Source organism: Diabrotica virgifera, chromosome 4 (genome assembly GCF_917563875.1).
Source record: "Diabrotica virgifera virgifera chromosome 4, PGI_DIABVI_V3a".
Classification (NCBI taxonomy): Eukaryota; Metazoa; Arthropoda; class Insecta; order Coleoptera; family Chrysomelidae; genus Diabrotica; species Diabrotica virgifera.
The window spans coordinates 253,000,211-253,021,092 of record NC_065446.1 but is presented as its reverse complement, the minus strand read 5'-3'; the positions used below and the strand labels follow the sequence as shown (position 1 = coordinate 253,021,092).

The following is a 20,882-nucleotide window of genomic DNA, read 5'->3' as shown; positions in this document are numbered from 1 at the left end:
AAAATACATTTCATTGAATGTTTATACTTAGACTAAAAAAACATCGAGCAAAATGAAAAATAAGTAGGTAAGTTCCTAATGTTTTTCAGATCTTTTCTTTCATTTATACTATGGTCTTCACTGTACAATTTGTTTTAGTGTACGCCTTTTGTTTATTCATCTAGAAAAGCTTAAAATCCCACATTTACTAATAAAATCGTCTAATTTTATAATTTTCCGTATTCGTTGAGTTATTTCTCAATTTACCTTTGATTTTTCTGCCAATATTTCCCAACCTTTGTTTCATTTTCCTCAATTACGTGTTTTTTCTATACTTATACAACAAAGTAAATGGAAATCCCAATTTGCCCCAATTAAATGCGAACCATCCGCAAAATGTAAGCCAGCGTTTTCTTTATTACCTTCGCCGGCACAAAATTGCACCTCTGTCCGACAATTTTCAGCATAACTGTTACTGCATGCAACAAATAGCTTCAGACAAAGAAATCAGGGTTGAGATAGGTCGGGATTCTTGTATAAAAACATGCCGGGACAGTAGCGCGGCCGCGACAGCAAAGGGTTGAACCGCCATTGACCAGAAGTTTTTTATTTGATATTCTTATTCGGTGTTTTAATATATATTAAATTTACAATCAAGATGCAGTAGAAATAAACAAACCAAGACACGTTAAAAGCTGCTAGGAGCACTCCCGAATCATAATTAACAATGTAGAAATATACTAAGAAGAAGAAGAAGTTATTTAGATATATAAAATCTGGAGATGGTAAAATTATCATTCTCTCTCTCTCTCTTTCTCTTTCTCTCTTTCTCTCTTTCTCTCTTTCTCTCTTTCTCTCTTTCTCTCTTTCTCTCTTTCTCTCTTTCTCTCTCTCTTCTCTCTCTCTCTCTCTCTCTCTCTCTCTCTCTCTCTCTCTCTCTCTTGTCGTTTACCTTTTCCTTCAATATTCCTAAAAAATTTCTCCATTGGTCTATGTCATCAGATGTCCTAAGGATTTCGCAAAATGAGTGGCCCGATGACTCCTAAATTTGGTCAGACCATTTAGTTGGTGACTGTCCTCTTGTAATCTCTCTAAATTATCGTCACCTCTGCCAACCAAGTGACGATGGTTTTAAGATTGGAAGCGTTAGATGATTTCGATGTTGGAGTGACTGGCTGTTCCCCATAGTTGTTCTAACCCATATGTCCAGATTGGCATAAGTATTGCCTTATATTGATGAACGGTCCATTAACCAATACATATTTCTGAATTGGAGACCTAGTTGCTTTCTGTTGGTCCAGATATGCTTCCTCCATGTGAGACTTCTGTCCAAATGAATACCAAGGTATTTTACCTCGTTAGCTGATGGCAATTGATGACTGTTTAAAGTTGCAGGAGGACAAGATCCTCTTCGTGTTTTAAATGTAACATGAATAGATTTTCCTTCATTGACTTTAATTTTCCATTCCAAATACCAATCTTGTATCTTGATGCTAGGCATAAATAGGGTCAGTATGTGAGGCTAGGAGTGCAGTATCGTCGACAAATTTTCCTAGCATTATTTCTTCTGTAGATGATCTCTCTTCTAGTGGTTCCTGAAGAGCTGGATTTGCATTTGTCCGTTACCATTTTGTTTTTAGTTAGTGTTTTGCCAGGAATTTTGCTGAGTAACTACTGGCAGGAGTACCAGATGCCCTCTCCCAATAGGAGGTTGGATATCATCATCACTATCTTTACTCTATCTACCGTTGTTGTGAAGGGTTATAATTGGAGTGCATTTAAACCAGTCCCTTCAACTATGACACCCTCCTTTTATATTCATTCCTTCTCTTATCTTTCCCTGTATTATCGAAATAGGAGTTTCACATCGCTGTACCCTTATTAGAATGTCTCAGATATTTTAACTTTCTTATTTTTATTGTACTTAGTATTTCGTATTCTTTGCCAATTTCTCGCAATACTTCCGTGTTCGTTTTCTTCTATTGTCCATGCTTTTAAAGCATAAAATAGCGTGGATTCTGAAATAATTAAATATGTAATATCAAGTTGGTTAGGAATGTAAACGTTTGTCTGATGAGCTGTCCAAGGTATGCGCGGCATTCTTTTCCAATACCACATCTCAAAGGCATCAATTTTTTGTCGCTCTTGTGCGTGAAGAGTCCAGGTTTCTACCCCATATAGAAATATCGAGAATATAAGTGCATTCACCAATATCATTTTTATTTTTTTTACAAATAGATCTGTCTTTCCAAACTTTAGTTAGGCAAATATCATTTCTGCCATACCAATGCCTCTCCGAACTTCTGCTACGCAGTTTCCATTGTTAGTTATACTAGATTCTAGATAGTTGAACTTGTCTACTATCTGGTACTCCTGCCAGTAGTTACTCAGCAAAATTCCTGGCAAAACACTAACTAAAAACAAAATGGTAACGGACAAATGCAAATCCAACTCTTCAGCAACCACTAGAAGAGAGACTACCTACAGAATAAATGATGCTAGGAACATTTTCCGACGATACTAGCCTCACATACTGACCCTATTTATACCTCGCATCTCCTCCAAGCGTATCTAGACAGAATACAAGATTGGTTTTTGGAATGGAAAATTAAAGTCAATGAAGGAAAATCTGTTCATGTTACATTTACAACACGAAGAGGATCCTGTCCTCCTGTAACTTTAAACAGTCATCAATTGCCATCAGTCAACGAGGTAAAATACCTTGGTATTCATTTGGCCAGAAGTCTCACATGGAGGAAACATAACTGGACCAAGAGAAAGAAACTAGGTCTCCAATTCAGAAATATGTATTGGTTAATGAGCCGTTCATCAAGAATATATCTGGAAAATAAATTGCTGCTCTATAAGGCAATACTTATACCAATCTGGACATATGGGTTAGAACTATGGGGAACAGACAGTCACTCCAACATCGAAATCATCCAACGCTTCCAATCAAAAGCCCTCAAAACCATCACTAATGCACCTTGGTACATCAACAATAGAATTATTCATCGAAACCTTAAAATGGATATGGTACAAGAACTCATCAAAAAACGTAGCGCTGCATACATTGTCAAGCTGGAGGATCATGAAAACCAGTTTGCAGTTAACCTCCTAGACAATTCCCAAGAACAACGTGGGTTAAAGAGGTTTAAACCACTGGACTTACCATTTAGAGTAAACTTGTGAACTAATTAGCTGGTAGTTATAAAATGTAATTATCTCTTATACAACTTTATAAAAATTGTACTTTGTAAAATCCTTCTTGTCATTAGTCAATGTCATTACTTTTGTTTATTGTTGACACTCAACACATTGCAAAAACTTTTAAAATAAAAAAAAAACAAATGCAAAAATACTACTTTGTAGAGCTTTTCTTCTGTTTTCAAAGACGCAGATTATATACCACTAATATTAGAGAGTTATTGCCAACGTCTTTTAAGTCGACCTGTAATAAAAGATCCTTTATTTTGACATATAAGCATGCGCAGTATTGCGTCTTTTATTTTTGTCTTTTAATAAAATACAGGCCGCCTGTATTTAAGGAAAATTAGAGGACACCTTTATTTTAATAAAAGTTCCTTTATTTTGACATAACGTGTCAAAAATGTGAAGAAAGGTCTAACTTCACTTGTATTTTGAATTTACCTTGTCGCGTCTTTGGATTGATAATTTATGTATTGTGGGATTGATATTTGATTAAACTTTCATCATTAAGGTTGTATGTTGGGTTTTATTTATTAAAAACAACTCTAAGTAATATTCTGAGATATAGATTATTGATGTTTTGACTCAAACGAATATAGAAAAGAACATTTTATTGAAGCTTGAGTTATTACAAGAAGTTGTAAAAAGGAATATTAGGTAAATAATTTTAAATTGTTACTAATTACAATGATCAGACTGAAAATATCAGTAACTCATTTATTAAACTCAATATATTTTACATTTTTCTATAGAAATAAATATTTATTGAAGATATAAGAGATTGAAGATATAAGATCAATAAATTTTAATGAAAGTTAGGATTTGTTAAAATTCTAGATTCAAAATAGAGTTCTATTCAACAGATATATAACAACAGGTTAACAAAATAAAACAAAGGTTCAAGTATTTATTTTTGAAAATTTAATCTTTTATAGATTAGAATCTATAAAGTTTTTAATAAAAAGTATTAATACACTTTCATTTTCATGCCATCTTCTTCTTTTGGTTCTTATCCGTTTCGAATGTTGGAAATCATATAGCAATCGTAACCTTGCTAGCTGCGATTCGAAACAGTTCCATTGATATTCTCCCTCTACCAGGTCTTCGCTTACCTTTGACTGTACCTTGCAATATGTACTGCAGCAGGGAGTAACGGTGCTGATTTATCATATGTGTCCCAGATACTGCAGTTTTATGCGTTTAATGGTAAACACAATCTCCAATTCCTTCTTCATTCCTCCTTGTTCGTGATCCATTTCATGCCATCAGTATTTGTTTATTTAAACATTGCCAAAAAAATTAATAAAAACCAGCATAAAGCTTAATTCTTCTATTATCTTTTTGTATATCGGGAAGTTTATCTGACAGATTAGAGGTCTTTTCATTTTCAGATAACTAATTATTGGGAAGTTTTTCTCTGTCAGATATCTATTAGTATCTAATCTGTCAGATAAACTTCCTGATAACTAGTTATCCAGAGGTGAAAAGAAAGAAAGAGAGGGCCATAATGGATAAAAGATCAAACGCCAATAGCATGTATGTATATATTTATAAATTTATTAACAAACTGCAGTCCATTAAAAATAAAATTAGTTTAAGCGCTAGCTTTAAATGTCGAACAATAATTTTAAACAAACACACACAATTTAGTCGCATTAGATTAGCTCCTGGTTGAAAATGTACTGCCACAGCTTCTATATCAATATCAACAGCATACTCATTTGCCAGTATTTCAACGTTTTCTCTATTATGTACTACTGCAATATGTAAAACTGAACAAGCTGATATTATTCTTTGAATAAAAGGTAACTTGCATCTCATTACATATGGTAAAATGGGAAATCTCTTCACAATACCAAATGTTCTTTCAATAACAATTCTTGAAGGGATTTGTGATGGATTATAAAAACACAACTTCTGTCTGAAAATTCTGGAATGGTGTCATTCGGTAGTTGTAGTTGAGGAATGGATATCCACTATTCCCTAATAATATATTCTCCAGAAATTCCCCATTACATATACCCATAATGCAAAAGTATTTAAAAACTCCTAAAATAGTATTTCCAATTTATTGCACTTCCATATTATTGAACGATGAGTATTATGGGATATATTATGTTGTTCTCTAAACATCTTTAAATGACAAAATAATTGAATTTAACGTTTTACTCTTCAATTATCTTATTTTAATTTATATCGACAAATGGAATTTTATAGGTTATTTTTATATTTACAAAAATATTTCATGTCATTTGTCAAAATAAAAGATTCTTTAACTGCGTTTGCAATACCACTATTTTACACCCGTCCTGTATTTGTCCTTTATTAAAGTATCCTGTAATAAAGGATCCTTTATTTGCCGGTGGCAATAACTCTCTATTTAAGTAAAGAAAGTTAGACAAACTAATGACGAACAAATTAGCTAGATCCAATAAAGAACTAGAAGACTATCCAGAAAAACGTGGGGATCTGAAGACAAGGAGAAAACGGGAATAGTATGATTAGATTAGTAAATAAAAGTAAAAGTCAAAAATGAGTCGAAGTTTAAGAAAAATTGCACAATTGCACAAAGTATTGACAGAGATAGTTGAAAACAAGTGAAGAGTACATTCCATTTTTTTTTTTAGTTAGTAATGGTTATCTAATACTCATAAATGACAGAACACATAATTCCATAAATAAAAGACACACTGTTTGATGCCTTTTAAACACAGTTTTTTATTCTCATCTACGCCGCTGCACCTCTTAATTATCTCGTTTTCTACAAAGCCTCAAGTTTTTTAAATCTTGCTCTACACCATTGGCCTGCAATACTGTTAATAGCTTGTTTTTCGAGATAACTGGTTTTAAAACGGCCTTATAAAGTATTTTTAATGATTCTTTATTGATAATTTGCATAAAATTTGAATCGCTGTTCATTGTCTCGAAGACCTACTTAAGATGTTTTTACACGGGTACCTGGTGAGATGGAAAAGCGGTAAAAATTAGTTTTGAAAAATTTTTAATAGAATTAATAGTATCAAAGAATTCATAGAGACACATATTATATGAACATGTACATAGCTGACTTGCTTCTGACATTTTTTGCTGTCGTTTTGTCTTACAAAAGACCAGATATTTTTCATGTCTGAGTTTTCCTCCTCTGCCAGTAGGTTTTCATTTTAATGGAATGAAGAGAAAAATATTGAAAATATGCATTTTGGCTTCTTTGGTGCGACTCTCAGTTTATTTATTTATAGTCCAAGTAATGAAGGTTAAAATAGGACAAAACCTCGCAATCTTTACAGAATGGATCGATTTGCTTGAAAATTTGAGAATAAGAAGTGGATAGTACAAGGATCAAAATCTATATGATGTCGTAAGGCGCTTTTACCACGGGGATGGTTGCCACCCCTTCACTGGGGTGGAAATTTTTTATTATATTTTGACCGCAAAGGTTGGTAAAAACATTCATTCTAAGCAATAAACGTTTAATACATTTTTTTGATAAAATTAATAATTTTTGATTTATTCGCTATCGAAAATGTTAGTTTTATATCGAAAAAATCAATGTTTTTAATCAGTTTTCTGCTAATAACTCAAAAAGTTGTCGTTTTATTAAAAAAACTTTGCTTAACAAAAATTTACCTTTTGAAAAATAAACAAAACCGTGTTTTCTAATTTTCTTTAAGACCAATAGTAATCGAGCTATACTTTATTATATTGTAGCTCTTCTTCGTCAAATGTTAAATATTGTAGTTTCAAACTCAAAAGACGAGAAAACTATGCATTTTTCGAGTATAACTTGTTTAAACTAATTTAAAGTATTTAAAAATATCTATCATCAGAAATAAAAACAAGTCTCTAGCTTAAAAATTAAGTGACTTATAATGAAAATAATGTCAGTCCCTATTTATTTCAGGGAAAAAGTGATCCGACACAACCCCCTAATCACCACCCTAATTTAAATTATTCATTGACGTTATTTGGTCTTCTTTATTAATGTATTAATAACAGGTTCTAGAAGTTTGACCGGCTTAGAATAATTAGTTTTAAAAAAAATGGAGTTAAAAGCGAATAACGAATTTTTGTAGTTTGGTAAAAATGCTCTTTTCTTCAGAATAAATAGATTAGTGTCAGAGATACGAAAAAATGTTTAAATATGAAATTGTAGCTTATTTAATTCCCAAGAAGTTGGTTTGCAAAAATTTTTTCTAAGGCAAAAAGTGAGTGAGCTATTTTTAAAGCTGTTGCATCATTATGTCTTTAGCAGCCTCTTCTGGTCCGGTCCTGGACATTATAGGAGTATTATTCTTTTTGCCAATTTATCTTCGAATTCTCTTGCCACATATCCTGTCCATTTCCATTTATATTTTGTGATAACTTCGATAACATCTTTTACTTTGATTCTTCTTCGTAGATATTCGTTTTCCATATGATTTAAGCTTACATTTATCATAAACCTGTCAATAGCTCTTTGAGCTATTCTAAGTCTATTAAGAGATTAGTTAGTAAGTATTTATCTTCGAATTCTCTTGCCACATGTTCTGTTCACTTCCATTTATATTTTGTAAAAACTTAGATAACATCTTTTACTTTGATTCTTTTTCGTAGATCTTCGTTTTTCATATGATCTCTTAAGCTTACATTTATCATAAGCCTGACAATAGCTGTTTGGGTTATTCTAAAGCTATTAACAGATTGGTTAGTAAGTATCAAGATCTCCATTTCATAAGTCATGACACGAAGGATACATGTGTCAAAACCTTTCGTTCTAAAATAACTGGGATTTTTGGATCTCATATAATAAAGCTTAGTTTACCCACTGCTATCCAACTCATTCTTATTCTTCTATCATTAAGGAATCATTAAGTATTATTATGCTTTGTATTTTCTCTCTGCTATGAGATTGATCAGCATCTTATTTACTCAATTAATTAATTAATTATTTTAATTAATAATTAAAATTAAACTAAAATTTAATAAAACTTTCCAAATAAAAATATTCTCAGGACTAATTGATTTTAATGAATTACCTTTAGTTTGTGGCTTCTAGTATTTCTCGTTGCTTACTTTATCCAGGACAACACAGGGAAAATAAATATACTCAAAATCATATAAATGTTATAACTATTATTTATTTATATACTATACCATAAACATAAGATTCAAAATGTATGCTAAAATTTTATTCTGTTGTCAAAATTTCTTATCTAATAAAATAATCTTTAATTGTACTATCTATTTTTTCTTTTAACAAATTTTCATTTAAATGATTTGGTACAGTGTTCTTATTATTATATATAAAAAAACAATATTTAATTTACCTTTTAAACAGATTATTTATCTCTTCTATGAATTTATGAATGAATAAATTATGCTGTAAAACTGTTAAATTGACAAAAAACAAATATGGTATGTAATATACAACAACTTTCTCCTTTTCAGAAATATTCTGACTAACCTTTTTTTATTCTTTACTTCTTCTCGTGGATTGTTTTGTCCTCGGTTCTCCCACACGTGCTCCTCGGATGCTGCTACGGTCTTTCTCTTCCAAACTGTTTCACAAACAAAAAACGTTCGAAATCTCTTCTCTATTTAGTCTCCGACTCGATACAAACAATATAAATCTTTATAATTCCAAGATTTCTTCTCTCAGCTCGATATCTTGTGCAAAATTGATACAAACCGGCTACTCGTTCCAGACAGAAACTGGAATCTATTCGGACACGAGGACATTGTACTTCTCGACTCGATCACGATTTCATCTGAACAGGAATCTGCTTACACGGCCACCAAATTCACCACTTTACACAAAATTAATATTTTTAAAACTGGACTGCTCCCTTCCGATCTTACACAGTAACAATTTTTTCCTCATCAATTTGAGACTCAACCACTCTATTCTCCCTCTATCAATCTCTTCGCCAATCACAAGCATTCTCTCTACACATTACATCCCTACTTTCATTTCTTAAGAACAAATAGTGTTGTATACAAATTTTCTGTCTTGTCAAATTTCCAGGAGATATTAAAATTACTTTTTTTTCTTATATTTTAGAAAAACCCTATATTCTAAAACTAAACAAATTGTTTACCGTCGTTTTCTTTCTAGGAAACCATTTAGAAACATTCTATTGTCTACTTCAACCGCGAATACATTTATTTTCAACTCCGACCGTAATTTAGTTCATTGTTTAATTGGTATAAGTCCGTTCGTAGAATCTTTACCACTAAACATTTCCTCTTTCCACGAATCACTGCTTACGGCTAAATCATTTTATTTACAAATTTTGGCTATATATAGGGCGATGATAATTTACGATCTCGTGGTCTTTGACATAAAATTAATTCTCTAAATTCTCCCCAAAAAAAATATTTAACAATATATTCCTGAATAGCCTGTCTAATAAATCAAAAGCCATTCGCGGACAAAACAGTTATAAATTCTGAAGATATAACAAAGGCTTCATAAATTTTTTTCGTTGCTAACACTAATTATATCAAATAATTTAGTTGATGAAGCGGCATTCCTCCTCTGCAACCTGAGATTTTGCAGCTATTTTTAAACCTATCGTATAATTTGCCGCTGCTTACCAAAATGGGTATCGGTAACAAAAAAGGAAGATAACGATCTTCGACTACCACTAAATCCCGATTATATTTAAGACGAGGAGAGGCTAAATAGAAAGAGATGGCCACGTTAAACGACTGTAGATATATGTTGTTAGGGCAGCAAAGTCGCCCATTTAAATGCCAATGAATGATTCATGGCCACGATGCTAGTTTCTGTTCACTATTGCAGATTACCAGCTTGTAAAGGGTGTCCCAAATTGCAAACAAGATTCAACCATATCGCCATTTGCAAAAATTTGTCACCACGTAACAATTAAGAAGTGTTAAGAATGGAATGCTCTACTTAAAAACAATGTTTTTTTGTTACCGTAATTTTGAATCATTGTAAAGCTCATAATGCCATCCAGGGCCGTCTTCACATAGTGAAGTGATTATTAGTAATATTATTAGAGTTAGAGATACGTATAGGTACAGTGTTCCTAATATAATCAACGAATAGCTGAGCTGGGAAAGGATTAATTCCATGGAACGAGTCTTACACGGAGTGTCTTAGGACGTTGCAGCTCCTTAAACCGTCCCAAGACCGCTGGGTACTCCCAACAATGATACTCTTGTGTTATCTTTGATTGTACCCTTCTCTAGATCATCATCATCATGCAACCTCTTCTGTTCACTGCTGGACGTAGATCTCTCCAATTTTTCGCCACTCTCCACTATTCTGTGCGCCTTCCAGCTTATTGGTGGTCGTCCCTCTGCTGCGTTTGTCTTCTCTTGGACGCCAGTCAATTAGTTTTCTGGTCAATCTCGAGTCTTTTATTCTAGCTACGTGACCTGCCCAATTCCACTTGGACTTGGCTAAACGTTCGACGACATCAGTGATACCTGTCCTTTTCCTTAGGTCTTGGTTCCTTATTTTGTCTTTTTTTGTCATGCCGAGAATAGATCTTTCCATACGCCTTTGTGCCACTCGCATTTTAATTGCGGTTGTTTTTGTGAGCGTGAGAGTCTCTACTCCGTATGTCACAATAGGAAGAACGCATTGGTCAAATAATGTCTTCCGTTTCATAGCTATTGGAATTTTGCTTTTAAAGATGTTTCTTAGTGAACCATACGCCGCCCAAGCAAGTGTTATTCGTCGTTGAAATTTACAGGTCTGATCATCCTTGTTTATTCTGATTTCATGACTGAGATATATTATTGTGTATCATTTTGTCAATCAAAGATAGAATAAAAATTTAATTTTTTAATATAACGCGGGCACATAAATTTGATACACCCTGTATATTGATTTGTAACTATTTATTAGAAGTTAGCTTTTACGCAGTGGGTTTATCCTTAATGAGTTTTTCCCTGAAGAATTAAAGACATTGTAAATAAGGTGAAGTGAAAAGACAATTTATTTCGGATTATAATTTTAAAAAGATTGTTTTGTTACGGGAAAGGCAAAATCCACAGGTAATTGTAATTATAAGTTTTTAGAAAAATAAGGTAGAGAAATTTGGAATTTTAAGTCCTTTTTTAAGCCCAAGAATATTTGTAGAATTCCCGAAAAGTAATTATGATGAGTAGAAGTATTTGTTGACAGAATGCATGGGTTTTTCGAATGTGGAGAGAGAAATGTTTCTGATTGGCTTGGCAATTTGGAATGGGGAGAGAGAAGTTTTGAATGTTCAGACACTTTGGAAAAGGAGTTTATTATGTAACCGGCGTACGATAAGAGCAGTCAAAAGTTTTCGTTAGTAGTTCAGAAGCAAGTACTAGTGGTTGTTTGATAGTGAAGAATAGCTGAAAAGTGGAACGAGAGACAAATCAAATTGAGAAGAAATACCTCTGTGATTCTGTAAAGTCCAAGAGAGTAAGTTACAAGAACTATAGTTATTAAAATTATTTGTGACACCAAGTAGAAAAGATACTTGGGTCTCAGGAGATTATCATTGTGAGAAAGAGAGGAGAGAGTATTAGAGTTTATTGAACGAGTACTGGTCAAAAGAGGCCTGGATCGTGTTTTGGAGAAATAGTTGCTGGTATGCTGATGGATTGATGCTGAGAACCGAGAGGGCTTTGATTGGTAGCCTAACATAATCAACAAGGAAGAGCTGTTTGAGTCAAAAGGAGACATCATTGTGTGTGAATCAAAAAGGTTAGTCAATAACGTATGTGATAGATTTTCTTTATAATCAGAAATTAATTTTTTTTTGCGTAAAAGCATATGAATTTAGATTCCAGCATTTCAAAAATTTAATAGGAAGTATAAGTAGTCTTGCGAATACCTAAATTGGTTTGTTTAGCTTGTTTTATTAATGGTATCAAGAACAAAGCGATAAATATTTGTTTGAATTAGATTAATTTATATGGTAAAAGTTTCATTTGGACAGTTGTGCCCACAGGATTTAATTGATAAATTTTCAGAACATTGCTTTTGATAATAAAGGTATTTGTATGTCAAAAATGAATAACCATTTTCAATTTCGTTGCAAAACGAAAATACAGCCGAACCATATTCCGGTCCAATCAGAGAGTGCTGCAAGCACCTCTACCGGTTTCGAAACTTATTAGTCTCTCATCAGGAGGCACATATGCTGCTCTCCCTGATCCAACCAAAACAAACCCCAGTGTGCAGTCCCGGATTGCAACGAACGAAATGGTATAGATGCCCTAGCGGCAACTGCTAGCAAAAAAACTAATTTTTCACTCTAATGGAATATAAAACAACATAATGCTATTCCACATCCCACCAGAATGAAAACAATGGGAACCTTCTCTGGTTACACCTCCGAGGCTTCTACAATTTGCAAGCCATACGGATGCTGAGACTAAGGAAGATGAGGGAATTCTACAATTTACAATTCACGTCCCATCTGCTCAGCGCGGTAAAGTTCCAACGAGAATGGTTCCCTTCATACTCCACACAGAGTAAATGTAAATCATTCTCGTTGGAACTTTACCGCTCTGAGCAGATGGGACGTGAATTGTAAATTGTAGAATTCCCTCATCTTCCTTAGTCTCAGCATCCGTATGGCTTGCAAATTGTAGAAGCCTCGGAGGTGTAACCAGAGAAGGTTCCCATTGTTTTCATTCTGGTGGGATGTGGAATAGCATTATGTTGTTTTATATTCCATTAGAGTGAAAACTTAGTCTTTTTGTATTTGTATGTGCTTATTTATGGTATTTCTATTTATTTCCTTTTCCTATTTTATCCCGATAAGGATCAACTAAGAGATACTGAAGCCAAGAGAAAGGATAAGTATAACCTAAGATAATTTACTTATTTTTTTTATGACAAAAAGCCACCCTGAGATTTTTCTTAATTTTTTTTATGTATGATTTGCGACAATTGAATAATTAATTAAATAAATACTAATTAATATAAAAGTAAGAGAAAGCAGATCATAACAATATATACTTTTCTGTCAATTCGACCACTTGATTTTGAATGATTAGGTGTTCGCTGGGAACTAAATTTGTTATAAATTTGGTCTTAGTGAGGTTCATTTTAGACCTATTTTTGAACATACGTTTTCTTATCCTTGTAGCATTTGTTGTGCTTCACCCAGATCTTCAAAATGGAGAAAATATGGAGTATCCAAAGAAAAAAAAACATCGTGATTTTGTTACCGTAATTTTCAATTATTATAAAGCTCGTAATGTCATCCATGTCCGTTTTTAGAGACAGAGATATGTATAGTTACAGTGTTTTTTATCAATGTAAAGCAGAGCTAGGAAAGGATTAATCCCAGGGGACAAGTTTTGCATGGAGAGTCTTAGGACTTAACCGTCCTAAACGGCTGGGTACCACCAACAATGATTGGGGATGTGTAATCTTTGATAGCACCATAGGTGGTCCTGTTGAAACTGAACCTAGAGGTTCTAGACTGGAGATAGTTGATAAATAATCCCCAAGCGAAGTCGTGGTGAAGGCTATAAGGCACTATGGTGATAGTATCGAAAACGGTTCTTTTGAGGCAACAGATTGGATCCTACTGTATTTAGACCTTAACCTCGCAAGTTAGACTCTATGAGAGGTGATGAAGAAACGACAAAAGAAACTGAGGGCCAAATTGGTCCAAGAGAACTATAGCCAACACCATGGTTCCTAAAGCCAAAAGGAAAACTTCTATAGAACCTGAACGCCGAAATGCCAGGAAGTTTTAAAGAAATCTCTTAAGATGAAAAGCAAGGAACCACAAAGTCTGTCAGAGTAACAACGATGGCAGTCGATACCATGACAAACAACGAGATTAAGGCTGCAAAACTAACTTACATCTCGAAAGCCAAAATCAATAAGCTGATTCTACAACTTAACTCTGTGGATGGCACAAGTGCAAGGTGCTCAAAGGAGGAGATTTCTACCCTATGTCCCTGAGAGGCCATCTCTCAGCGCTTTAGAGGGCACCCAAGCGGTACTCATGCCCTGTTTTCGTACAGGATAAAGATGTGGAACGTTTTGGGTCTAAAAAGATCCGTAATAGACTAAGGATAAGTAATTATGAGCTCAGGACATATTTATGGACAGTCGGGGATAGTAAACCTTCAGAAAAAGGGGATTTAGGGACCTACAAGACTACCTAATTATCAAAGAAGTAAATTCAGCGTTATATTTAAAAAATTCAGGTCAATTAACGGAATGGTGTCTTGGAAAATCCAGTCAAAAGATGCATATATGTCAGTAAAGTCATGAATTTCTGTAGATACTGCTCTACATTATACAATCTTGTGTCTTTTACTACAGTCCAAGTAAAGAAGCTTAAAATAGGAAAAAACCTCGCAATTTTTTCAGAATGGATCGATTTGCTTGAAAATTTGAGAATAATTAGTGGATAGCCCAAGGATCAAAAAATATATCATGCCAAAAGGCGCTTTTACTATGGGGGTGGTTACCACCCCATCTTCGGGGTGCAAATTTTTTCTTATATTTTAATCACGAAAGTTGGTAAAAACGTTCATTTTAAACAAAAAACGTTCCATACATTGTTTTTGATAAAATTGATGGTTTTAGATTTATTCGCTATCGAAAGTATTAGTTTTATATCGAAAAAATCAATGTTTTTAATAAGTTTTCTGCTAATAACTCCAAAATTTTTCGTTTTATCAAAACAACTTTACTTAACAAAAATGTTATTTTTGAAAAAATAAACAAAACCGTTTTCTTTAATTTTCTTTAAGACCAACAGTAATTGAACTATACTGTATTATATATGTTGGCTCTTCTTCGTCAAATGCTAAATATTGTACTTTCAAAGTCAAAAGACGGGAAAACTATGCATTTTTCGAGAACAACTTGTTCAAACTAATTTAAAGTACTTAAAAAGATCTATCTCCAGAAATAAAAAAAAAGAATGTGTGTACTTTGCACGCACTTAAGAAGTTATACTTCTATTATATGATTTCAACGAAATCAATATACTGTAAACAGTTTCTCTACTACTTTCCAAAATTTTTTATTAAAACAATACCAAAAATTAAGAAAATAAAAGAATAAAACACACACAAACACGTTGAAAAATGTCACAAATGATTTCTGAACAATAATTGTTGCCAAAAATTTTAATTAGATACGTATTTTCTGAAAAAAATTATATAATAATATACTTACAATCATAAAATTTATAAAAAAAAATAAAAAAATGATATAACTTGCATTGGGCTTGAACCTACTTCCCGTGTATCCCGCCGTACGAGAGTCGAAGCGATTTCAAACTGCACCACCTTCGCGTATACGTCATGTGGGAATATACACAAAATGAACAACTTTTTGACATTTTGTTTATATGAATTTTTATTAGTTTGATTTTTGTCGAATTAAAATACAACAATATATAGAGTAAGAAAACGATACATTAGATGAAAATTTGTAGAAAGTTTGTTCGTAATCAGATTATGTAAATTAAAGCATTGCCTACTAGGGGTATAGCATAGCAAGTACTAGGTAAGTACATTATTGTTTTTACATTTTCCAAATAGGTATGAAGATAATTTTTTATTGGAATACAACTGAAACATTTAGAATTACGTACCTGTGGCTTTTCAAAACTATTTAAAATGTCACTATAATTATAAATTTGATTTCATTTCTGTCCTCACAACAATAAAAACTAATATATTATACAACATTTTTGTTTACCGATAACCTCCATATTGAACAATTATTGACAGATCATTTCAACACCCAATCAGAGCCCGTATAAAGATTAATACCAAACTGTCGGTGTGCGCATGCGCGCAGATCAATATAAATTCACCTTCAATCTCAATCGCGCCTAAAGAAGTTTAACTTCAAAAAAAAGTCTCTAGCTCAAAAATTAAGTGACTTATAATGAAAAAAATGTCAGTCCCTATTTTTTTCAGCGAAAAAGTCATTGCAAGCAACCCCCTAATCACCACCCTAATTAAAATTAGTCATTGACCTTATTTGGTCTTTTTTATTTATGTATTATTAATTGGTTCTAGAATTGACCGGCTTAGAATGATTAGTTTTTAAAAAAATGGAGTTAAAATGAATAACGAATTTTTGTAGTTTGCAAGAACCTGGTTTGCAAAAATTTTTTCTACGGTAAAAATTGAGTGAGCTATTGACAATTAAAACTTGTAATAACATGCAAAAACCACCTTTACCAACCCTTTCAAAGTCACCTCTTTTTGCGACTGAGGATTTTAAAAAGATTTAATACGAATAGTTTTATAGATCTTGTAAAAACCTACAAAATTACCTTTTAACAAACTTTCTAAGATAAAAAATAAAAAAGTTACGGTTAAAAAATCAATATATTTCTTTGAAAAAAAAAGGAGAAATCCAGTTGGAAGCATAATAATATAAGTTAGCGGTGTTTTTAGTCATTGGCCTTATTCACTCTTCTTTATTTATGTATTATTAATAGATTCTAGAAGTGGCTGGCTTAGAATGATTAATTTTTAAAAAACCGAAGTTAAAAGCGAATAACGAATTTTTGTAGTTTTCTTCAGAATAGAAAGATTTGAATCAGATATACGAAAAAATGTTTAAAAATAAAATTGTAGGTTATTTACTTCCCAAGAACTTGGTTTGAAAAAATTTTTTCTACGGCAAAAATTAAGTGAATTGTAAATGAGTAAGTATATCGAAAAACATTGATTTTTTCTATACGAAACGAACACTTTCTATAGCGAATAAATCGAAAACTGTTAATTTTATCAAAAAATGGATAGGACATTTTTTACTTAGAATGAATGTTTTTATCAAATTTTGCGGTCAAAATATAATAAAAAATTTCCACCCCCAAAATGGGGTGGCAACACGCCCATGGTAAAAGCGCCTTTCGGAATCATATAGATTTTGATCCTTGGACTATCCACTACTTATTCTCAAATTTTCTAGCAAATCGATCCATTCTGTAAAAATTGCGAGGTGAAAAGCTTCGGTTCCTGGCCTACTAATACATACTTAAAATCTATTGAAAGTTTACAATTTTTAATCAAGAATCTCTATTTTCATCATAAACTACTTCTTTATTGAGTGGTTTTTGGGACACCCTGTACAAAATCCCGCTCCACGAATGTTATGTGCCTATGGAAACATGATTGCCTTGGCTCAAAGAGATCGGGGTAGGTAGCTTTCTCGGTTGCAGTGGTTATAAATAAAGATTGATAGACGTGTTCGGGATCTTTGTTACATCACTTCGCGACATAAACCAAGCCACATTTTTATAGACTTTTTATTGGCTTTTTATACAATCCGCGATTTGATAGGGAGTCTGTGTTGTATCTAATTAAATGACTTTTTTCTCTAATTTTATCTGTGGTTCGCTTCTGTAAATGGTCAGGTAATAGATTGAGTTACGTCTATGGTCTGTTTGTCTTCAATAAAGTGTGTTCAATTATAAGAGACAAGACAAGCAAAATATGTATCAACAAAAATAAAAATAGCGTTAAGGAAATCTTTAAAAATTTTGTAAATGCCACATACAAAATTCTTGCAAATGTAAGCGACTAGAGACTGAAAGTCTACAAAAAGGATACTGGAAGATTACCAAAATTAATTCAGAACAGAATAGATACAACAAATGTGATGGAACCAACATGCCACCATTCCAATGAATTGAGTTACGGTTTCAAAATACTGTTTATTTATTCTTAATAGAATTTAGATATACCTACTTGTTCCGCCGTTTCTAGTTTCCTTTCTATGTTTTTAATTACATTTATTTTGTTATTCGTTTGGTTTCCTTCCTTAAAAGCAGCTTGCTCTTCTTGTATTTTATTTACTATCATCTGCATAAGTCTTTGTTCCACCAGAGATAAACATATTATTATCAGTGGAATCACAGTTCGTTATGCGCCAAAGCCTTCTTCAGAACTCGTCTTCATGGTCCAATTTTATTAGATTTTAAATCGTCCTCTAAATTTCATTGTAAGGTTTGAATGCTCCACGATCAGTCTCCATTTTCTCTTATTCGTCACCTTGGTTTCCCAGTTTCATATTCTCAATACTCTTTAAATTTTTCTTTAACTGTTCCCTAAAGTCGTGCTCTTCGCCTGCCTATCTTTTGTCCTCCATTGAGTCTTTCTCTGGCTCTTTGTCCAATCAGCTTTCTTCGAACAACTTTTCTGACTGCAGTACTTTTCTCTCGCCTGATTGTATGCCATATGGCGTGCTACCTTAATGAATTTTATAACGTCCTCCTCCTCATTCTTTAAGCATGGTGACACTCTAACAAGGAGGACCAGTCACCACGACATATCTCCCCTATTTGGGCAGGTGTAGGCCAGCGCCGAAAGCGTATTTTCGTAGTGACGTTAACTCCGGGCATAAGACATGCTCGACAGTTTCGTCGTCTTACTCATACTTCCTGCATAGAGGTGTGTCTACCAGCCCCAGGATGTGGAGGTGTTTGCTTAGATGATAATGACCAGCTAATAAACCAACTATCAAGTGTAGGTTTTTCCTGGTTATTCTTAAGTACTTTTTTGATGCTGACTGTCCACGGTTCCTTAGTGTTACCTTGGCAAGTCTACATCCTGGTCCTTCTTCCCATCTTTTCCTAGTTTGCGTATGGGAGTGACATTTAGAAAATTCCGTGATTATTGTAGTTGACCAGCCAAAAAGATTACCAGCTCCAAAGAGTCTTAGACCTATCGCTTTCTAGATAGTTTGTCAGCAATGCGTTTGCCTTTATTTCCAATTTACATTGTGGGCTGTAACCTACATAATTATGTTGTTACCATCTTAAGCTTGGGATAGCGACTTATGACACTCCATTTGCTAATCCTGATGTGACACTTAGTCTAATCAAGTTTAATAGCGCTTGTCTGTCCTGGTGATGAATTAGGCTCATTTCAATATCGCGTATGGATAGTCTTAGGAATGTCCCTCGCAGACCAAATGAAGAGCTTGAGTTTTATTTACTTAAAACATAGCAAACTTGAATATATTGTAACACAATAATCGAAAAAAGGTTTCTTAAATAGTACTTAAGGCCATCGGTACAAATTTCGCAAATATTTTACGACTATCCCTACTTGTTCTGTCTTTACACGGCAAATTACGTGTAGTAAAATTCTCACTGGTATGGATATGTAAACTTTACTTGACAATGTTATCACTAACTTTAAAGATGGCTTTTGAATGTTCTTGGATAACTATTACTTGTATAATTAATTGCCTTAATTATTAATTTAGTTAATTAATATGATCATTTCATTCATAGGAGATTCTGACCAATAGAAAGCTACAGAAATCTGAATTAAATCGATAATTTTTGATAATCTATCGTCGTTAAGTATATTACGTCAGATGCCCTTCGTTTCTACGAAAAAATACATTCAGTGACATTAATGACAATTAATGTTATAAAAATTATAAAAGTGATGACTTTCAATCGTCAAATATTTATAAAAACTGTGTGTTTAATGGTACTTACATAAATAAATTACAATAAAATTTTGGTTTTGAACAGTTTTATTCATGAAATAATCGCAACAAATTGCACTCGACCTCTGAAATTAATATAGAATTTTTGCTCTTGTGACACTTTGACATAATTTCACTCGCCTTCGGCTCGTGAAATTAAAACTGTCAAAGTGTCACTCGGGAAAAATTCAATAATTTCAGAGCTCTTGTTTAATTACTACTGATTATTTCATTCATAGGAGATTCCGACCAATAGAAAGCTACAGAAATCTGAATTAAATCGATAATTTTTGATAATCTCCCGTCGATAAGTATATTACGTCAGATGCCCTTCGTTGCTACGAAAAAATACATTCAGTGACATTAATGACAATTAATGTTTTAAAAATTATAAAAGTGATGACTTTCAATCGTCAAATATTTATAAAAACTGTGTGTTTAATGGTACTTACATAAATAAATTACAATAAAATTTTGGTTTTGAACAGTTTTATTCATGAAATAATCGCAACAAATTGCACTCGACCTCTGAAATTAATATAGAATTTTTGCTCTCGTGACACTTTGACATAATTTCACTCGCCTTCGGCTCGTGAAATTAAAACTGTCAAAGTGTCACTCGGGAAAAATTCAATAATTTCAAAGCTCTTGTGCAATTACTACTGATAATTTTTTTACCAACTATGAATTCAGTGACTAATAATTTATCTACTGTACAACAAAAACTAATAATCAATCGAGAAAAGAGGAAAAGTGATAAAGTGATTTTTAATAATATATTGTTATTATGAAACGCTTACAATTTTGAACATCTTTAACAACAAAATACTTGGATCACTGAATATATCCTGGTGTATTCTGTGCTTTGGATCTTCCATAAATAATAAACAATAAATAATTTTTATTAAGTTCACGTCTTAAATCAATATTATTTATCAAATACACTATCAATATTATTTAATCAACAACTCAAAATATTCCCGATGCCATGTCAAATATTTAAAATTGTCACTGTCTGACTGACAATATGCTGACAATATGGTAGGGGAGTCCAAGCTGGGATTTTAGCAGTTACTCGAGCGCGTCAGATTATCATATGGGGAGAAACCTGGTGCCCTGCAGATGTACCTCTACCATATATTATTGGCTCTTAACACAGGTGAGTTCGTTACGGGGGGCCCGAAAAGGTCATGCAAGACAGTGTATATTTAAAAAATCTGACGATTTCAGTGGGGCGTAAGGAAATGGGTGAGTT

At 33.0% G+C, this 20,882-nt stretch overlaps 1 protein-coding gene across 30 annotated transcripts in view; it reads right to left on the bottom strand.

The window, feature by feature from the left end:
- Positions 1-20,882, bottom strand: part of LOC114327495 (uncharacterized) — a 677,364-nt gene that overhangs the window by 348,450 nt on the left and 308,032 nt on the right. The gene's annotated exons all lie outside the window — the stretch shown is intronic.